This window comes from Oncorhynchus nerka, linkage group LG6 (genome assembly GCF_034236695.1).
Source record: "Oncorhynchus nerka isolate Pitt River linkage group LG6, Oner_Uvic_2.0, whole genome shotgun sequence".
NCBI classification, from domain to species: Eukaryota; Metazoa; Chordata; class Actinopteri; order Salmoniformes; family Salmonidae; genus Oncorhynchus; species Oncorhynchus nerka.
Window position 1 is genome coordinate 18,403,119 of NC_088401.1, and position 18,306 is coordinate 18,421,424.

General features: G+C 44.0%; 1 pseudogene; it reads right to left on the reverse strand.

Moving 5' to 3' along the window:
• Positions 1-1,510: 1,510 nt before the first annotated feature.
• The window catches only part of LOC115130113 (SH3 domain-containing kinase-binding protein 1-like), a 44,014-nt pseudogene continuing 27,218 nt past the window's right edge, over positions 1,511-18,306 (reverse strand).

An 18,306-nucleotide genomic window follows, 5' to 3' on the forward strand; every position in this document is an offset into this window, starting at 1 on the left:
TCAGTGGCATGTTTCCCTCTTCTTTTTCTGTCAATAAGTTTTCCATGGATAGGATTCGCCCCTCTGCGTCGTCCAGGCGCCCCGCGTTTATGGTTATCTTGTTGTTGATGTCAGGCAAAGCGTTTTCCAGGATTGTCACCTTGCCCCCTATCACACTGAGTTGAGAGTTAATGGCATCTAATTTAGTGTTTAGTTCTGTACGTTGGGATCTCAACTCAGAAAGGATGTCTTCGACAGAGTGCGAGGTTGGCATTCGTTGTGCCTCGTGGGGGAGCGGGTTCTCTTGCTCCTGGCTAATGGCGCTAGTTTTTTCTGAAGCTAGCTTCTTCTTGGAGGCTTTTTCCGTCGCTAATACTCGAGTCCGGGTAAAAATGTCACCTGTAGTGTCGCCTTTTGTAGCCGCCATGACTTTTTCTTACTAAAGCTAAATGAGTTTGAACTTGGAGTGGAGGTAAGATTAGGAATTGGAAACTACTTGTGCGGAGCTCTTAGTTCATGCGGCCATCTCGTTCAAGGGTCACGTGATCCCCGATATTACAGTTTTTAATGTCCTTTTGGTAGGATATACGTGCTCATAATGCGTCTATTTTATTATCGATTGATTGTACGTTGGCTAATGGGACCGATGGTAAAGGTAGATGACCCTCTCTGCGACGGATCCTTACAAGGCACCAGGACCATCGTCCTCGATATCTCAGTCTTTTCCTCCTGCGAATGACGGGGATGAGGGCCCTGTCGGGCGTCCGAAGTAAATCCTTCCCGGTCCGACTCGTTGAAGAGGAATACCTCCAGTACGGGGTGAGTAATCGCTGCCCTGATATCAAGAAGCTCTTTTCGGTCATAAGACACGGTGGTACAAAATAAGTCACAAATAACGTGAAAAAACATACACAATAGCACAATTGGTAATGGGATCGTAAACCGGCACTCATCTCCTTCAGAGCCATATATAATCAACTGTCTGTCCTCTGATCTGACACCCCCAGACAGCCAAGCTGAGTTATGTCCACCGCCTGAGGACATTCTTGAACTGTCACATGCCATCTGCGTCTTTAATCAAAACAACATGCACACACTACCTGATGAGACAGAGATGGTAACCCACTTGTCTGCAACACACACAGCAGTTTATACAAGCAAGAAAACAGCAGCCTGCATGTGTGTTGAGGAATGTGTGTGTGTGTGTGTGTCCAGCGCTCTGATGTTCAACCAGACTAATTACCTGAATCAACAGAATAAACAGCAGTGGAGGGGCACTGACACACACAAACAATGCACACGTGGGGTGGCAGGTAGTGGTTAGAGCGTTGGACTAGTAACCGAAAGGTCGCAAGATCGAATTCCCGAGCCGACAAGGTAAAAACCAGTCGTTCTACCCCTGAACAAGGCAGTTAACCCACTGTTCCTAAGCCATCAATGAAAATAAGAATTTGTTCTTAACTGACTTGCCCAGTTAATTAAAGGTAAAATCAAATGTGTGTGTATGTTTGGGTAGGTAAGGTAGTCTGGGACAGAATAACTTTTTATTTGATTAAAATCGGCACACATCCATAATCTTCATCTTTAGAACACTGGAATATAAAAGTCTGTTTCACTTTCCTGGAGATATGAAGTCCAGAAACTGTCTTTATGTCATCAGAAAGAAAGACATCTAAAACAGGAAGGAAGGCCACAGTGCGGGGTTGCCATAGAAACCTTGTATGCTCACACACACACTAACAGCAGGTGAAAGTGTTCCAGGTATTTTGAGTAGCGGGGTGTCAGACAGAGTACTAGTGAGGCTACGCCCTTGATCCAGAACACTCCAATCAGATAGCAGGAAACAAAAAAAATAAGCAAGCCTTTTCAACACAAACAGACAAGAGGGGATTGGAATCGTCTGTCATTGATGTTGATTTCTGGCACAAACTAGTTCGTCTGAACTCTGCCCCAGGATGATGTCACACTCTGGCTCCAGCGTGAGGTGACGTCATCAATATGCGCCGGGGAGGGTGCAAAGTCATTTAAATAAACTCCTCTTAATCTTCTCCACCTCCATCTGAAAAAGACAAACACCAAATGTAATGTATAGCTAAGATGAAAAATGTAGCAGTGGTAAATGAATGTTGTTCAGCACTAGATGTGTTCACCTGCATAGTAAGGCGGAACATCTTCTCCTCGTCCAGGTCACTGGACAACTGCTTCATCTCCTGCCTGGGACAAAGACACCAGTCACTCACACTATTAAACAAACAAACAAACAAACAAACAAACACACACACACCTGTGTTGGCTCTTCATCAGTTCTACAGAGGCTCTCAGCTCTCTCAGTTGTCCCCTTAGCTCCTCCAGGGTGGGTGTCGGCCTGGGCTCAGGGGAGGGGCTTATACATGAAGAGGTGGGTTTTGCGTATGAAGGGCAGGGGCTTATAGGGCGGAGGGCTAAGCCTTCTGTTGATGGTGGGTGAAGGACAGCAGGCTTGGGTGGCAGCACACCCTTACTGTCAGGTACCTGTGGGGTATGTCACAAATCAGGATTCATGAGTTAGCCAGCTAACTTACTTAAATGTTTGGAAATAACTTTTAAGGAACTTTTTAGGAAGATATGCTTGAAATGGGCATGGATTGATTCTATTGTTTCAACCAGCAACTCATACACAGGTCTAGGTTCATTAATAAACCAGAAATCCTTTTTATTTTTCGCAAGCCAACTTGATGGTCCGGGAATACACAAACACACACAATATACTACACACAATATACTCTGATTCACTGCTAAAATGTAATTAAACACATTTAAATTCAACAAATTCTTACAGTGATGGTGGGAAGTGCTTTCCTCTGAGAGACATCTACTGTTCTAGGACACAAGGAGTCCTGCAGCTCCTCCTTTTCTCTGTCCTTCCCCCTTCTCTGCTCCTCTACCGCAGGAGAGTCCAGCAGGTCAATACTGGACAGAGAAGACTGCGAGAGAGAAGAGGAGAGAGGTGTCACCCAGACATGTTAAAGAAAAGAATGTGTGCGTGTGTGTGTGCGTACACTTACTGTGCTGATGATCAAGGAGTGTGGTCTGCGGATGAGGACTCTTGGTCGCATTGCGGTGGGATGGCTTAGTTTCTCTCTAGACAAGAACAGCGAGTCCAAATAAACCAGATCTACACACAGACACACATTATATTGTTATTCCACAGTAACACATAACATCTTACCAGAGAACAGGAACAAACAAACACACAGTTCCCTGACCAATATGAAGGCTAGGGCAGCTAATTCCTCACATATGGACAGAGAGAGAGAGAGAACTGAGGATCTTCATTCATATTCAAACCTCTCTGTCTCTTAAGTCAGCCAACTCCCTTCTCTGATTGGACTAGTGTACTGTCACATAACTGTCAAACTGCCCCAGGTCTGCCCCTTGTCCTCTCAGTCAAACTCACCAATGTCTTTTGACATGTCAGAGGCAGGATCTGGAGTCACAGCCCCACCCTCAGACTTAGGGCTCTCACACCTGAACAGGCAGACCGGTTGACAACTTTAGTGTGTGTGTGTGTGTGTGTGTGTGTGTGTGCGTGCATATGTGTGTGTGTACTGACGGTACAGAAGGAGGTCTCTCAGGTCTGTCTGGGCCTCGGGGAGGGAGGTGGGAGGAGCTTGTCTTTGGTAGGTGGGGCTTTTTTGGAGGGATGGACGGAAGGGCGGGCTTAGGGATCTTTCCAACCTTCACCTCCTCACCTACACACAAACACACACAAACACATATACGGACAGGATAAGTGGATAGTCACATGCGCGCGTGCGCACACAGTGTAGAGGTGAGGTGTGAGCCAGCTGAAGAGGTGAAGAGAGTTAAGGCAGGCAGGCTGAATAGGGCCATATAGGGTAGTAGTCAGGCTGCAGCAAGCCGAAGAAGGCATTGTAGATGATTGTGGAGTAGTGTAGTATAGTAATGGTAGTAGTAGTACCTCTGTTGTCATCAGATCTGTGAGGCAGAGTTAGTAGCTTTTTTATAGTATTACTGTAGTAGTACTGTAGTACCTTTGTTGTCGTCAGGTGGTCTATGAGGCATGTGCTCTGGGCGCTCCGGGGATACCTTCCTGACCTCTGACCTTTTATCTACAGGTCACATAGGGGTCAGCGGTCAACTGAGGGTGACATTATTGACACTCTTCCCTATAGATATCTCTATCTTTGGTTCTCTCCCTGTTTAATTATCACCATTTGGTTATATGCCTGTTTAATTACCACCATTGCTCCTAGTTTCTATCTCTCTCCCTTACACACACTAACACAAAACAGAGAAGAGCAGAGACGGAGATAGAGAGATGATTGAGACACGCACAAAACGGTATCAGTGGCGATGGAGGATTACCTGTTGAGAGAGGAGATGGGGGATTACCTGTGGAGAGAGGAGATGGGGGATTACCTGTGGAGAGAGGAGATGGGGGATTACCTGTTGAGAGAGGAGATGGGAGATTACCTGTGGAGAGAGGAGATGGGGGATTACCTGTGGAGAGAGGAGATGGGGGATTACCTGTTGAGAGAGGAGATGGGGGATTACCTGTTGAGAGAGGAGATGGGGGATTACCTGTGGAGAGAGGAGATGGGGGATTACCTGTTGAGAGAGGAGATGGGGATTACCTGTGGAGAGAGGAGATGGGGGATTACCTGTGGAGAGAGGAGATGGAGGATTATCTGTTGAGAGAGGAGATGGGGGATTACCTGTGGAGAGAGGAGATGGGGGATTACCTGTGGAGAGAGGAGATGGGGGTTTACCTGTGGAGAGAGGAGATGGGGGATTACCTGTGGAGAGAGGAGATGGGGGATTACCTGTGGAGAGAGGAGATGGGGGATTACCTCTGTTGAGAGAGGAGATGGGGGATTACCTGTGGAGAGAGGAGATGGGGGATTACCTGTGGAGAGAGGAGATGGGGGATTACCTGTTGAGAGAGGAGATGGGGATTACCTGTGGAGAGAGGAGATGGGGGATTACCTGTGGAGAGAGGAGATGGGGGATTACCTGTGGAGAGAGGAGATGGAGGATTACCTGTTGAGAGAGGAGATGGGGGATTACCTGTGGAGAGAGGAGATGGGGGATTACCTGTGGAGAGAGGAGATGGAGGATTACCTGTGGAGAGAGGAGATGGGGGATTACCTGTGGAGAGAGGAGATGGGGGATTACCTGTGGAGAGAGGAGATGGGGGATTACCTGTTGAGAGAGGAGATGGGGGATTACCTGTGGAGAGAGGAGATGGGGGATTACCTGTGGAGAGAGGAGATGGAGGATTACCTGTGGAGAGAGGAGATGGAGGATTACCTGTGGAGAGAGGAGATGGGGATTACCTGTGGAGAGAGGAGATGGGGGATTACCTGTGGAGAGAGGAGATGGAGGATTACCTGTGGAGAGAGGAGATGGGGGATTACCTGTGGAGAGAGGAGATGGAGGATTACCTGTGGAGAGAGGAGATGGAGGATTACCTGTGGAGAGAGGAGATGGGGGATTACCTGTGGAGAGAGGAGATGGGGGATTACCTGTGGAGAGAGGAGATGGGGGATTACCTGTGGAGAGAGGAGATGGGGATTACCTGTGGAGAGAGGAGATGGGGGATTACCTGTGGAGAGAGGAGATGGGGATTACCTGTGGAGAGAGGAGATGGGGGATTACCTGTGGAGAGAGGAGATGGGGGATTATCTGTGGAGAGAGGAGATGGGAGATTACCTGTGGAGAGAGGAGATGGGGATTACCTGTGGAGAGAGGAGATGGGGGATTACCTGTGGAGAGAGGAGATGGAGGATTACCTGTGGAGAGAGGAGATGGGGGATTACCTGTGGAGAGAGGAGATGGAGGATTACCTGTGGAGAGAGGAGATGGGGGATTACCTGTGGATTACCTGTGGAGAGAGGAGATGGGGATTACCTGTGGAGAGAGGAGATGGAGGATTACCTGTGGAGAGAGGAGATGGGGGATTACCTGTGGAGAGAGGAGATGGGGGATTACCTGTGGAGAGAGGAGATGGGGGATTACCTGTGGAGAGAGGAGATGGGGATTACCTGTGGAGAGAGGAGATGGAGGATTACCTGTGGAGAGAGGAGATGGAGGATTACCTGTGGAGAGAGGAGATGGGGGATTACCTGTGGAGAGAGGAGATGGGGGATTACCTGTGGAGAGAGATGGGGGATTACCTGATGGGGGATTACCTGTGGAGAGAGGAGATGGGGGATTACCTGTGGAGAGAGGAGATGGGGGATTACCTGTGGAGAGAGGAGATGGGGGATTACCTGTGGAGAGAGGAGATGGGGGATTACCTGTGGAGAGAGGAGATGGGGGATTACCTGTGGAGAGAGGAGATGGGGGATTACCTGTGGAGAGAGGAGATGGGGGATTACCTGTGGAGAGAGGAGATGGAGGATTACCTGTGGAGAGAGGAGATGGGGGATTATCTGTGGAGAGAGGAGATGGGAGATTACCTGTGGAGAGAGGAGATGGGGGATTACCTGTGGAGAGAGGAGATGGAGGATTACCTGTGGAGAGAGGAGATGGGAGATTACCTGTGGAGAGAGGAGATGGGGGATTACCTGTGGAGAGAGGAGATGGAGGATTACCTGTGGAGAGAGGAGATGGGGGATTACCTGTGGAGAGAGGAGACGGGAGATTACCTGTGGAGAGAGGAGATGGGGGATTACCTGTGGAGAGAGGAGATGGAGGATTACCTGTGGAGAGAGGAGATGGAGGATTACCTGTGGAGAGAGGAGATGGAGGTTTACCTGTGGTGTGTTTACCCGAAGGGACGCTGGGGGGAGGCGTCTTCTTTGGTCTCTGCAAACGCACACAAAGAAACACTAAGTGATTTTGCTCTCATGGAATGTCATTCCTTGAACACCATAATAACAGTACAAATCAAATGATATTTGCGCGTCTTACCTCTTTCTCTACATCAGGTATTAACAGCTTGACAAAGTTATCAGGGAAGACTCCCTTTCTCCCCCTATCTCCCCCATCCACCACCCCGTGTCAGCACAGTCCTACAACACACAGAATCCACATACACAGGTTAAACACACTAGGCTTGGGCGGTATACCGTATAAACTCTATACCGGGGTATTTGGAAATAGCCATGGGATGGCTTTTCAATACCATTGAAACTATTTCAATCATTTGAATATTTGTAGCTACTTTAAGTAAATACCTGCAGTCAACTTGTGCAATACATTAGGAGATAAAGCAGATCACATTCTTCATTTCACCTGTCACATTATTTTACATTAGGAAGCTTAACGTAGTTCCCCACAACAGTTGAGCCAGTCATGTGTTTGTGAGTCCAGCTGTGTATTGACAGGGGTCACGTTTTATATTGAAAGTCAACAGTGTTTTTGTTGCTACAATAGAGTGATCAGGGACGTGCAGCTATAGTTTCCTTCACAGAAAATAAATCAGTGCACCACATTCGGCAGAAAACAGCTTTATTGTCATCAGATGACTACAGAAGAGCGACGCTAATTGGCTGGCAGCCACACAAGTAAATGAGTTTAGTGAAAAAGCAAGGTATTTCTTTGCAAAAATGTATGTATGGCCATCACATTTCTAATGTTTATCACATAAAGAATGTAACCAGCTACATTTCCTAATGTTTCGCTTAAAGTTAATCTTGTATTTTACCGGAAAAAAAATAGGCTGGCTACACCAAGAAAAGTACCAGAGAAAAGTAGTTCCACATCAGTCACAGCGCTGTCTGCTGATAGAATGCCAGTTCGTGAATTCTCATCCGAGTGGAGAAGCGCAACTGAAGCAAAATTAGAAATTACAATAAGAAGCAAGTTAGATCTGCGTTTACCAAACGCAGCAAAATATTTCTTATGCATTTTAACTTTTTAGTTTATTTTCATTTGCGCTCGTTAGCATATTTAGCTAGCAGCCTCCATGGAAATTCACCTTTAGTTGTGCTAACTTTGTTAGCATTCTGGTAAAAGATGCCCAATGGGTATTTTGGCGCCCCCTCGTGTACCAAACTGGTAATACAGTCAATTCCAACGTGAGAGAAGGACAGTCTGGATACATCCCAAGCACAATACACACCGGGGTTGGGGTCAATTAAAATGTCATTTGAAATTGCAATTACATTTTTGAATTCACTCATGAAGGGGAGCATTTATGTTGAATACAAAACAATCTTCCAGTTATGAAATTGTAATTGGACTGTTTGATTTTAATTGGAATTGTAAAAGCATTTCATCTTTGGAATTGAATGGGAATTGCCCTAAATGGATAGGCCTAAAAAATAAGAAATATGAAAAGCATATGCATAACCATGGCGGCAATTGAAAGGGAACAGTTTGGATATTATGGGATTATTATTATTATGATTTATTTTTTCATTTTAGGGGAGGATCAGCTTAATATTGCGGAAAGATGGTTGCTTCCATCAATGTAATTGTCCGCATCATTCCCGATCCCCCATATATTTTTTGGGTAAATATATATGTCCATTTATATACACATATGCATACATATTCATACCTATATAGACATACATACTTTTTTTTTAGAATATACCTTTATTATTCCCCGCAAACCCCACCACCCTTCCCCCAATTGGAGTAAACTAATAAACAATAACACTTAGGCTTCTACATTCGGTTTGTACATCTTATACACATTTTACAACTATCTATTTTACAGTAGTTATATTTTTTTTGTTTTTAGTCCTTCTTTTTCTGATGTGCTATTTCACAAAATGTATGAACCTATATACATTCTACAGACCCCGTATGTTCTCCATTGGTTATCTTGTTATTAGTCCCACCCTTCAGCTCCATTCAACCATCCCATCTATCTCTTATCACCGTCCATATTGGATTTCTATTTGCCATATATTTTTCAACTGTGCTGTGATGCTTCACAAACAAATTGAACCTTTCTATTCTCATAGCTTCTACAGATTGTTTTGGCTAAAATAATGATTATATTATTGATTGATTGACTATGGCTTTTCAAATCACCCAGTATTGCTATCTGCAGCATTAGTTCTAGGCAAATGTTGCAATTCTTCAGCCATTCCTGTACCTGTGACCAAAAACGAGCTACATTTGGACAATACCAAAATAAATGATCTATTTTGCTAGGATTTTCACATCACAACACTGAAGTGTAAGAGGCCTCCACTTTTTTAAATGGACTGGATCTTTACATATACTACTTGGGTCCTGTTTCAGTAATAATGATTTTAAACATTCTTGTTGCATGTCTGATAATCTACCATTTATATAATAGTGATTAAAACATGCTAATAATGGTCCTCTGAATATATATATTTTTTACAGTACTTCTACTGGTATGCCATCCAGCCCTGGAGTTTTCCCCACCTTAAAGGCTTTAATTGCACCAAGAAGTTTTCCTCTGTAATTTGACCTTCACATGAGTCTTTCTGTACAGATGTTCATTTTACATTATTAACAGGAAAAAAATGCATACAATTAGCTTCGGTTAGTGGAGATGGAGGAGACTGAAACTAAAACATATTCTTAAAGTACTTATCATCCTCTTTCAAAATATCATTTGGTGAATCATGCATGTCATTTGTAACAAGTTTCAATTTAAAACAAATGTTGGAAGCATTTCTATATTGAAGATTGAAAAAGAATTTGGTGCATTTTTCCATCCAGTTCGATTTTATAATATTTATAATATTACACGGGATATTTCTTGAATAAGTTCCTCCATTTCTTTTTGTTTTTCCTCTAACTTATTCTGTGTCTCTATGGTACAGTTTTTATTGCTATCTAACTGTACTGTTAGTTCTTCAATTTTCTTTGTTAATATGGACTCTTGATCTAAATTGCTATTGTTTTATAGATGAGTACTGAATTGCATGGCCTCTAAAGGCACATTTAAAAGTGTCCCATTCAATATGGGGATCTGCTGTACCTATGTTATGTCTGAAAAAGTCAGTTATAAATTCTCCTGTCCTAGTTCTAAACAATGTATCATCCAGTAGGCTTTGATTAAATTTCCAATATCCTCGCCCACGGGGACATTCTGTAAGAGTAATATATATATATATATATATATATATATATATATGCCAATTATGTGATGATCCGACCGCATTCTGTCCCCTATCAACACTTTTTAAACTTTTGGTGCCAGAGAGAATGACATAAGAAAGTAGTCAAGACGACTAGCTTGATTAAGCCTCCGCCATGTATATGTCACTAGGTCAGGGTATTAAACCTCCATGTATATCTCACTAGGTCAGGGTATTAAACCTCCATGTATATCTCACTAGGTCAGGGTATTAAACCTCCATGTATATCTCACTAGGTCAGGGTATTAAACCTCCATGTATATCTCACTAGGTCAGGGTATTAAACCTCCATGTATATCTCACTAGGTCAGGGTATTAAACCTCCATGTATATCTCACTAGGTAAGGGTATTAAACCTCCATGTATATCTCACTAGGTCAGGGTATTAAACCTCCATATATCCACTAATTCCAATATATCAATGACATTCACGATTTCCTTAAGTGCCTGAGGGTGACAGTTTGTAGTGTGATTTCCTTTACGGTCCATAGAGGTATTTAAGACCGTATTAAAATCTCCCACCATAATAATAGAGTCTAGTGTTGCTTGTAGAGTTGATAAATTCTTATATATATTTTTTCAAAGAAGCTTGGATCATCATTATTCGGACCGTATAGGTTAATAAGCCATATCTGTTTATTGTCCAATAACATATTTAAAATAATCCATCTACCTTGAGGATCTGTTTGGACTATTTGCACATTTGGATCAAAATTACTGTTAATTAAAACCATCACCCCTTTTGAATTTCTTTGGCCCTGGGAGAAATATATTCCCCAACTTTCAATTCTATTTATCAAAATATATGTTTGTAAACGTACAATAAAAAGTAACATAATGATTGAGTGTCTATATAGCTGTACCATGATATTTGTATTGCTACTAAGTAAACCTCCAATTGGTCCCCACTAAAAGCCCTCCCCATCCCGAGTTGGGTTGTCATCCCAATGCCCGGCAGACCACCCCCGACCCCACAGTGCCATTTACAGAACAGTAGATCAACCGCCAAATGCATTTCCATCACCCTCACCTCAATTTGTATTATATATAGCCATCAAAAAAAAAATATATATATTTTTTTAAATCCTGTTTCTTATTTTCCACAATTAGCTATTAATATTTGTAGTAATGTAGGCAATTTATGCAAAAAATTACCTCTCACCAGTCTCACCATTACCAAAATTACATTATTACAAGCAATTATTATATTAGCGAACAATTATTGTGAATCATCCTATATTGTCCCTAACATCTTTCACTCCTTCGCAACAGTTGTGGGATACGCACATACACACACACTCATACACACTCATACACACTCAACCCTTTCCCCCCACACAACCATAGGCTCACATTCTCAACAGTTCCACCATCCCAGAGCCCAACTCAAGAAAGGTCTTGATTTACGAATGCATATACAGTTGCATGAGAAGGCCTGCAAGACTGTGCAGAAATGGGGAGATTTTATGAACCATTGTCACGTCCTAGATGATGGGAGGTCAAATGTACCCCTTTCCCTGAAACATGGTCCCCCGTATTGACCATAATTCGCAAGCATCTCCATGCAGTCAGACTTTTGATTTTGTACCACCAGGGCCATAATAATATACCCCCTCTCTGAATGTCCAAGTGTGACCCCCTCCCCATGTGTTACTGCAGCTAGTGTTGCCAGCACTGCCACTGCCTGGGTGGGGGCACCCCACCGGAATCCCCACCGGCTAGGTACAAGGTCATCAAGGTTCTCATTAGCAGCTTTGAGAATTTCCTTGTATAGTATGCTGTCCCTTTAGGGGGCTTTGGCTTTGCAGGACCAACCCTGCCAGGCAGGCTCAGAATCTGGAGGGGGAAGTGCTGCTCTCGGTCTCTGACCGCATTTTGGCTGCATACAGACCTCTTACAGCAGGCCCATAAAACAGTTAGGGACTTCTCCTGAGTCTCTGGGTCATTCAGGTGGGTGTCCAGGGTATAGGGTTGTGGATCGTCCCATCAATATAGGATCATAAATAAATAAAGAAGATGTATAATTCATTATAAAAGTATATCCATCATCTGAACAACATTGAAAGCTCCCTCACACCTCCGCTCACAGAAATACATTGGTTCTGGGATATGCAACCATTTTCTTTCTCACTCAACGCCACACTTTCCCAAACATAACACAAAAACACACACTCCACCATCCACACATACTGTGCCTTCTGTTTACTGAGCCTTTATCTTCCCCATGTTGAATTAGTGCTTTTGTGTTCCAATTAGTTCTATTTGAAGATATATAGAAAAGCTATATTTGTTATTTTATTATTACAATCCATAACCGGGATAGAATTGTGTTTCATCATTTTCCTCATCTATAAGAACTTTGTCATTTTTAAAATATCCATGGAGTCGTCTTTGTGTCTCTGAACAACTGGTTATCAATATATAGTTTATTGACGACGAAAGTTACTCGTTTCCTTTTAATCTAGTTTCCTTGAAAATTGTATACAGAACTGTACGCCGTTCTGCAATGTCCTTCAGGAACTGGTCATTCAGGTGAGGACACAACAGTTCACCTGACACGAGACTGAATCCAAACATTACACTGTTGACTGTGTGATCATTTTACATTTACTGGACTTTTTGCTGCATTTGCTGATAAAGAAATCTGAAAATGTTCTGGATATATTTGGGGTAGGTGCAATCTGGGTCAAGTGGGCATCATTTGAAGGTCTGTTCTATTGCCAACATGACTAGCTAAGTTATACAATACAATATGAGATGGAATAGTCTTTGGTGCGTATAGAAAGGTGTGTATTCAGGTCCGTATAGGCACCTCCTGTTCAGGACTCACAGGTGTTTGACTTGCTTGTATGACATCAAAGCGGTATTTATTATAATCCTCAATGTCTCATCTTTCAAAATATATAGTCCTTTTTTTATTTACATAATTTCCCTCAGACCAAAAATGTGCAAAAGTTGCCCAGTTAGCAGGAGGGATGGGAGCAACTTCTTGGCGTGCGGTGCTCAAGTTCAAAACGGCTGTCAGTCAAAACCCACACAGCTGTGAACCGAAGAGCCAGAGCTCTGACATCATGTATAGCATGTTACTGTATAGCCACTGTGTTCCAACTTAGGTGCTTATTAGTGCCCAAATCTGCCATTTTCAACCCGTATACGGGTAAGAGTAGAAAGAGATACTTGAATTGGAATTCAATATTTATACATCTCCCCGTTAATGGATTTAATGCACTTCAAATAAAGAATTTACTCCAGAATTTGAATTAAATGGAATTTGGAATGTACAGGTAGAGGGAATTGAAATAGAATTGAATTTGTGGAATTAACCCCAAACCTGACACACACATGCACAACCGCATGCATGGATACTCAGAGGTTAGACACACACACCCTGTTGATTATGGTGACAATCTCTCCCTCTTTCATTGACAGCTCATCTTCGTTATGGGCGTCGTACGGGAAGATGACCTTACACAGCTCACGGCCTGGGAACCAATCAGAATACAGACACTCACGTTGAATCCCAAAACTCAGGTATATTAAAGTAAATCAAGAGACTAAGCAGGTGTGAATCTTTATCTTATTCTAGGTGTGAAACAGGAAGTGAGAGACTGTCTAGAAGAACCCAGGCCCCTCCCTCTCACCTTTCCCCATGCGTTCAGGTTCTGCCTTCATGGTTTCCAGGGAAACAGAGGGTGATTTCCTAACCTGTGTCTAGAGGAGAAGAGGGAAACACACAGGAAACTACATTCCCAGAATACTCCATTTGCGATCAATTCCGGACAGACTGGGCTCTGTCTATGTCACATACACACACACACACACACACACACACACACACACACACACACACACACACACAGAGCCCGGTCTGTTTCAAACACACACACTTCTCTGTTTCACACTCAGAAGAACATCCCAAATCCTCTCCCCCCTGCTTCTCTCTCCCCCTCCCTCCCTCCGTCCCTCCAGTCCCAGTTCCCTCTCCCTCCACAACTTCCGCCCTCTGCAAAATATCGTACACACAACAGCAAACGCACACACAGCCTGACACGTACCCAAACTCTCTCTCACACACACACACAAATGGATTATCACATGCATACACGCTGGCACTGATCAATATACTCATACACAACAAACACTACACAAGACATACCCTAAACCAAACATGACCCTGCCATCATCCACACAGTCCCGTTATAAATCAGACTACATTGTAATACAGCGAGAGTGTGACAAGAGAAAAGGAGAGAGAACAAAGTGGACAAAGAGAGACAGAAGGAGAGAGAGAGAACAAAGTGGAGAGAGAAAGAGAGACAGAAGGAGAGAGAGAGAACATAGTGAAGAGAGAAAGAGAGACAGAAGGAGAGAGAGAACAAAGTGGAGAGAGAAAAGGAGACAGAAGGAGAGAGAGAGAGATAACAAAGTGAAGAGAGAAAGAGAGACAGAAGGAGAGAGAGAGAGAACAAAGTGGAGAGAGAAAAGGAGAGAGAACAAAGTGAAGAGAGAGCGAAAAGGAGAGAGAACAAAGTGAAGAGAGAGAGAGAAAGAGAGTGAGCGAGGGAGAGAGAGAGAACAAAGTGAAGAGAGAGCGAGAAAGAGAGAGCAAAGTGAATAGCGAGAGAGCAAGAGAGAGCAAAGTGAAGAGGGAGAGAGAACAAAGTGGAGAGAGAGAAAAGTGAAGAGAGAGAAAAGTGAAGAGAGAGAAAAGTGAAGAGAGAGAGAACGAAGTGAAGAGAGAGAGAACGAAGTGAAGAGAGAGAGAGAGAACAAAGTGAAGAGAGAGAGAGAGAGAACAAAGTGAAGAGAGAGAGAGAACAAAGTGAAGAGAGAGAGAGAACAAAGTGAAGAGAGAGAGCGCGAGAGAGAGAACAAAGTGAAGAGAGAAAGAGAGACAGAAGGAGAGAGAGAACAAAGTGGAGAGAGAAAAGGAGAGAGAAGGAGAGAGAGAACAAAGTGGAGAGAGAAAGAGAGACAGAAGGAGAGAGAGAGAGAACAAAGTGGAGAGAAAAGGAGAGAGAACAAAGTGAAGAGAGAGCGAAAAGGAGAGAGAAAAAAGTCAAGAGAGAGAGAGAACAAAGTGAAGAGAGAGAGAGAGACAGAACAAAGTGGAGAGAGAAAAGGAGACAGAAGGAGAGAGAGAGAGAACAAAGTGAAGAGAGAGCGAAAAGAAGAGAGAACAAAGTAAAGAGAGAGAGAGAACAAAGTGAAGAGAGAAAGAGAAAGAGAGCAAAGTCAATAGCGAGAGAGCAAGAGAGAGAGAGAGAACAAAGTGAAGGGAGAGAGAGAACAAAGTGAAGAGAGAGAGAACAAACTGGAGAGAGAGAGAGAGAGAGAGGAGAGAACAAAGTGAAGAGAGAACAAACTGGAGAGAGAGGGAGAGAGAGAGAGAGAGAGAGAGAGAGAACAAACTGAAGAGAGAGAGAGAACAAAGTGAAGAGAGAGAGAGAGAGAACAAAGTGAAGAGTGCGAGAGCGAGAGAACAAAGTGAAGAGTGAGAGAGCGAGAGAGAGAGAACAAAGTGAAGAGTGAGAGAGAGGAGAGAACAAAGTGAAGAGTGAGAGAGCGAGAGAGAGAGAACAAAGTGAAGAGTGCGAGAGCGAGAGAACAAAGTGAAGAGTGAGAGAGCGAGAGAACAAAGTGGAGAGAGAGAGAGAGGAGAGAACAAAGTGGAGAGAGAGAGAGACAGAACAAAGTGAAGAGAGAGAGAGAGAGAGAGAGAACAAAGTGAAGAGAGGGAGAGGGAGAGAGAGAGAGAGAGAACAAAGTGAAGAGAGAGAGAGAGAGGAGAGAACAAAGTGGAGAGAGAGAGAGAGGAGAGAGAGAGAGAGAGAGAGAGGAGAGAACAACGTGGAGAGAGAGAGAGAGAACAACGTGGAGCGAGAGAGAGAGGAGAGAACAAAGTGAAGAGAGAGAGAGAGAGGAGAGAACAAAGTGGAGAGAGAGAGAGAGGAGAGAAAGAGATAGAGGAGAGAACAACGTGGAGAGAGAGAGAGAGAGGAGAGAACAAAGTGGAGCGAGAGAGAGAGGAGAGAACAAAGTGGAGCGAGAGAGAGAGGAGAGAACAAAGTGAAGAGAGAAAGAGAGAGAACAAAGTGAAGAGAGAGAGCGAGAGAACAAACTGGAGAGAGAGAGAGAAAGAGAACAAAGTGGAGAGAGAGAGAGAAAGAGAACAAAGTGGAGAGAGAGAGAGGAGAGAGAACAAAGTGGAGAGAGAGAGAGGAGAGAACAAAGTGGAGAGAGAGAGAGGAGAGAACAAAGTGGAGAGAGAGAGAGGAGAGAACAAAGTGGAGAGAGAGAGAGAGGAGAGAACAAACTGGAGAGAGAGAGAGAACAAAGTGAAGAGAGAGCGAAAAGGAGAGAGAACAAAGTAAAGAGAGAGAGAGAGAACAAAGTGAAGAGAGAGAGAGACATAACAAAGTGGAGAGAGAAAAGGAGACAGAAGGAGAGAGAGAGAGAACAAAGTGAAGAGAGAGCGAAAAGAAGAGAGAACAAAGTAAAGAGAGAGAGAGAACAAAGTGAAGAGAGAAAGAGAAAGAGAGCAAAGTCAATAGCGAGAGAGCAAGAGAACAAAGTGAAGAGAGAGAGAGAACAAAGTGAAGAGAGAGAGAACAAACTGGAGAGAGAGAGAGAGAGGAGAGAACAAAGTGAAGAGAGAACAAACTGGAGAGAGAGGGAGAGAGAGAGAGAGAACAAACTGAAGAGAGAGAGAGAACAAAGTGAAGAGAGAGAGAGAGAGAACAAAGTGAAGAGTGAGAGAGCGAGAGAGAGAACAAAGTGAAGAGTGCGAGAGCGAGAGAGAGAGAACAAAGTGAAGAGTGAGAGAGCGAGAGAACAAAGTGGAGAGAGAGAGAGGAGAGAACAAAGTGAAGAGTGAGAGAGCGAGAGAGAGAGAACAAAGTGAAGAGTGCGAGAGCGAGAGAGAGAGAACAAAGTGAAGAGTGAGAGAGCGAGAGAACAAAGTGGAGAGAGAGAGAGGAGAGAACAAAGTGGAGAGAGAGAGAGACAGAACAAAGTGAAGAGAGAGAGAGAACAAAGTGAAGAGAGGGAGAGGGAGAGAGAGAGAGAGAGAACAAAGTGAAGAGAGAGAGAGAGAGAGGAGAGAACAAAGTGGAGAGAGAGAGAGAGAGGAGAGAACAACGTGGAGCGAGAGAGAGAGAGGAGAGAACAAAGTGGAGCGAGAGAGAGAGGAGAGAACAAAGTGGAGCGAGAGAGAGAGAGAACAAAGTGAAGAGAGAAAGAGAGAGAACAAAGTGGAGAGAGAGAGAGAAAGAGAACAAAGTGGAGAGAGAGAGAGGAGAGAGAACAAAGTGGAGAGAGAGGAGAGAACAAAGTGGAGAGAGAGAGAGGAGAGAACAAAGTGGAGAGAGAGAGAGGAGAGAACAAAGTGGAGAGAGAGAGAGAGGAGAGAACAAACTGGAGAGAGAGAGAACAAAGTTAAGAGAGAGAGAGAGAGGAGAGAACAAAGTGGAGAGAGAGAGAGAGAGGGGAGAGAACAAAGTGGAGAGAGAGAGAGAGGAGAGAACAAAGTGGAGAGAGAGAGAGAGGAGAGAACAAAGTGGAGAGAGAGAGAGAACAAAGTGGAGAGAGAGAGAGGAGAGAACAAAGTGGAGAGAGAAAGAGAGAGAGCGAGAGAACAAACTGAAGAGAGAGAGAGAGAGGAGAGAACAAAGTGGAGAGGGAGAGAGAGAGAGAGAGAGAGGAGAGAACAAACTGGAGAGAGAGAGAGGAGAGAACAAACTGGAGAGAGAGAGAACAAACTGGAGAGAGAGAGAGAGAGACAGAGAGAGAGAACAAAGTGAAGAGAGAGAGAGAACAAAGTGAAGAGAGAGAGAGAGAGAGAGAGAGAGAACAAACTGAGGAGAGAGAGAACAAAGTGAAGATTGAGAGAGCGAGAGAACAAAGTGGAGAGAGAGAGGAGAGAACAAAGTGGAGAGAGAGAGGAGAGAACAAAGTGGAGAGAGAGAGAGAGAGAACAAACTGGAGAGAGAGAGAGAGAGAACAAACTGGAGAGAGAGAGAGAGAGAACAAACTGGAGAGAGAGGGAGAGAGAGAGAGAGAACAAACTGAAGAGAGAGAGAGAACAAAGTGAAGAGAGAGAGAGAGAGAACAAAGTGAAGAGTGAGAGAGCGAGAGAGAGAACAAAGTGAAGAGTGCGAGAGCGAGAGAGAGAGAACAAAGTGAAGAGTGAGAGAGCGAGAGAACAAAGTGGAGAGAGAGAGAGGAGAGAACAAAGTGAAGAGTGAGA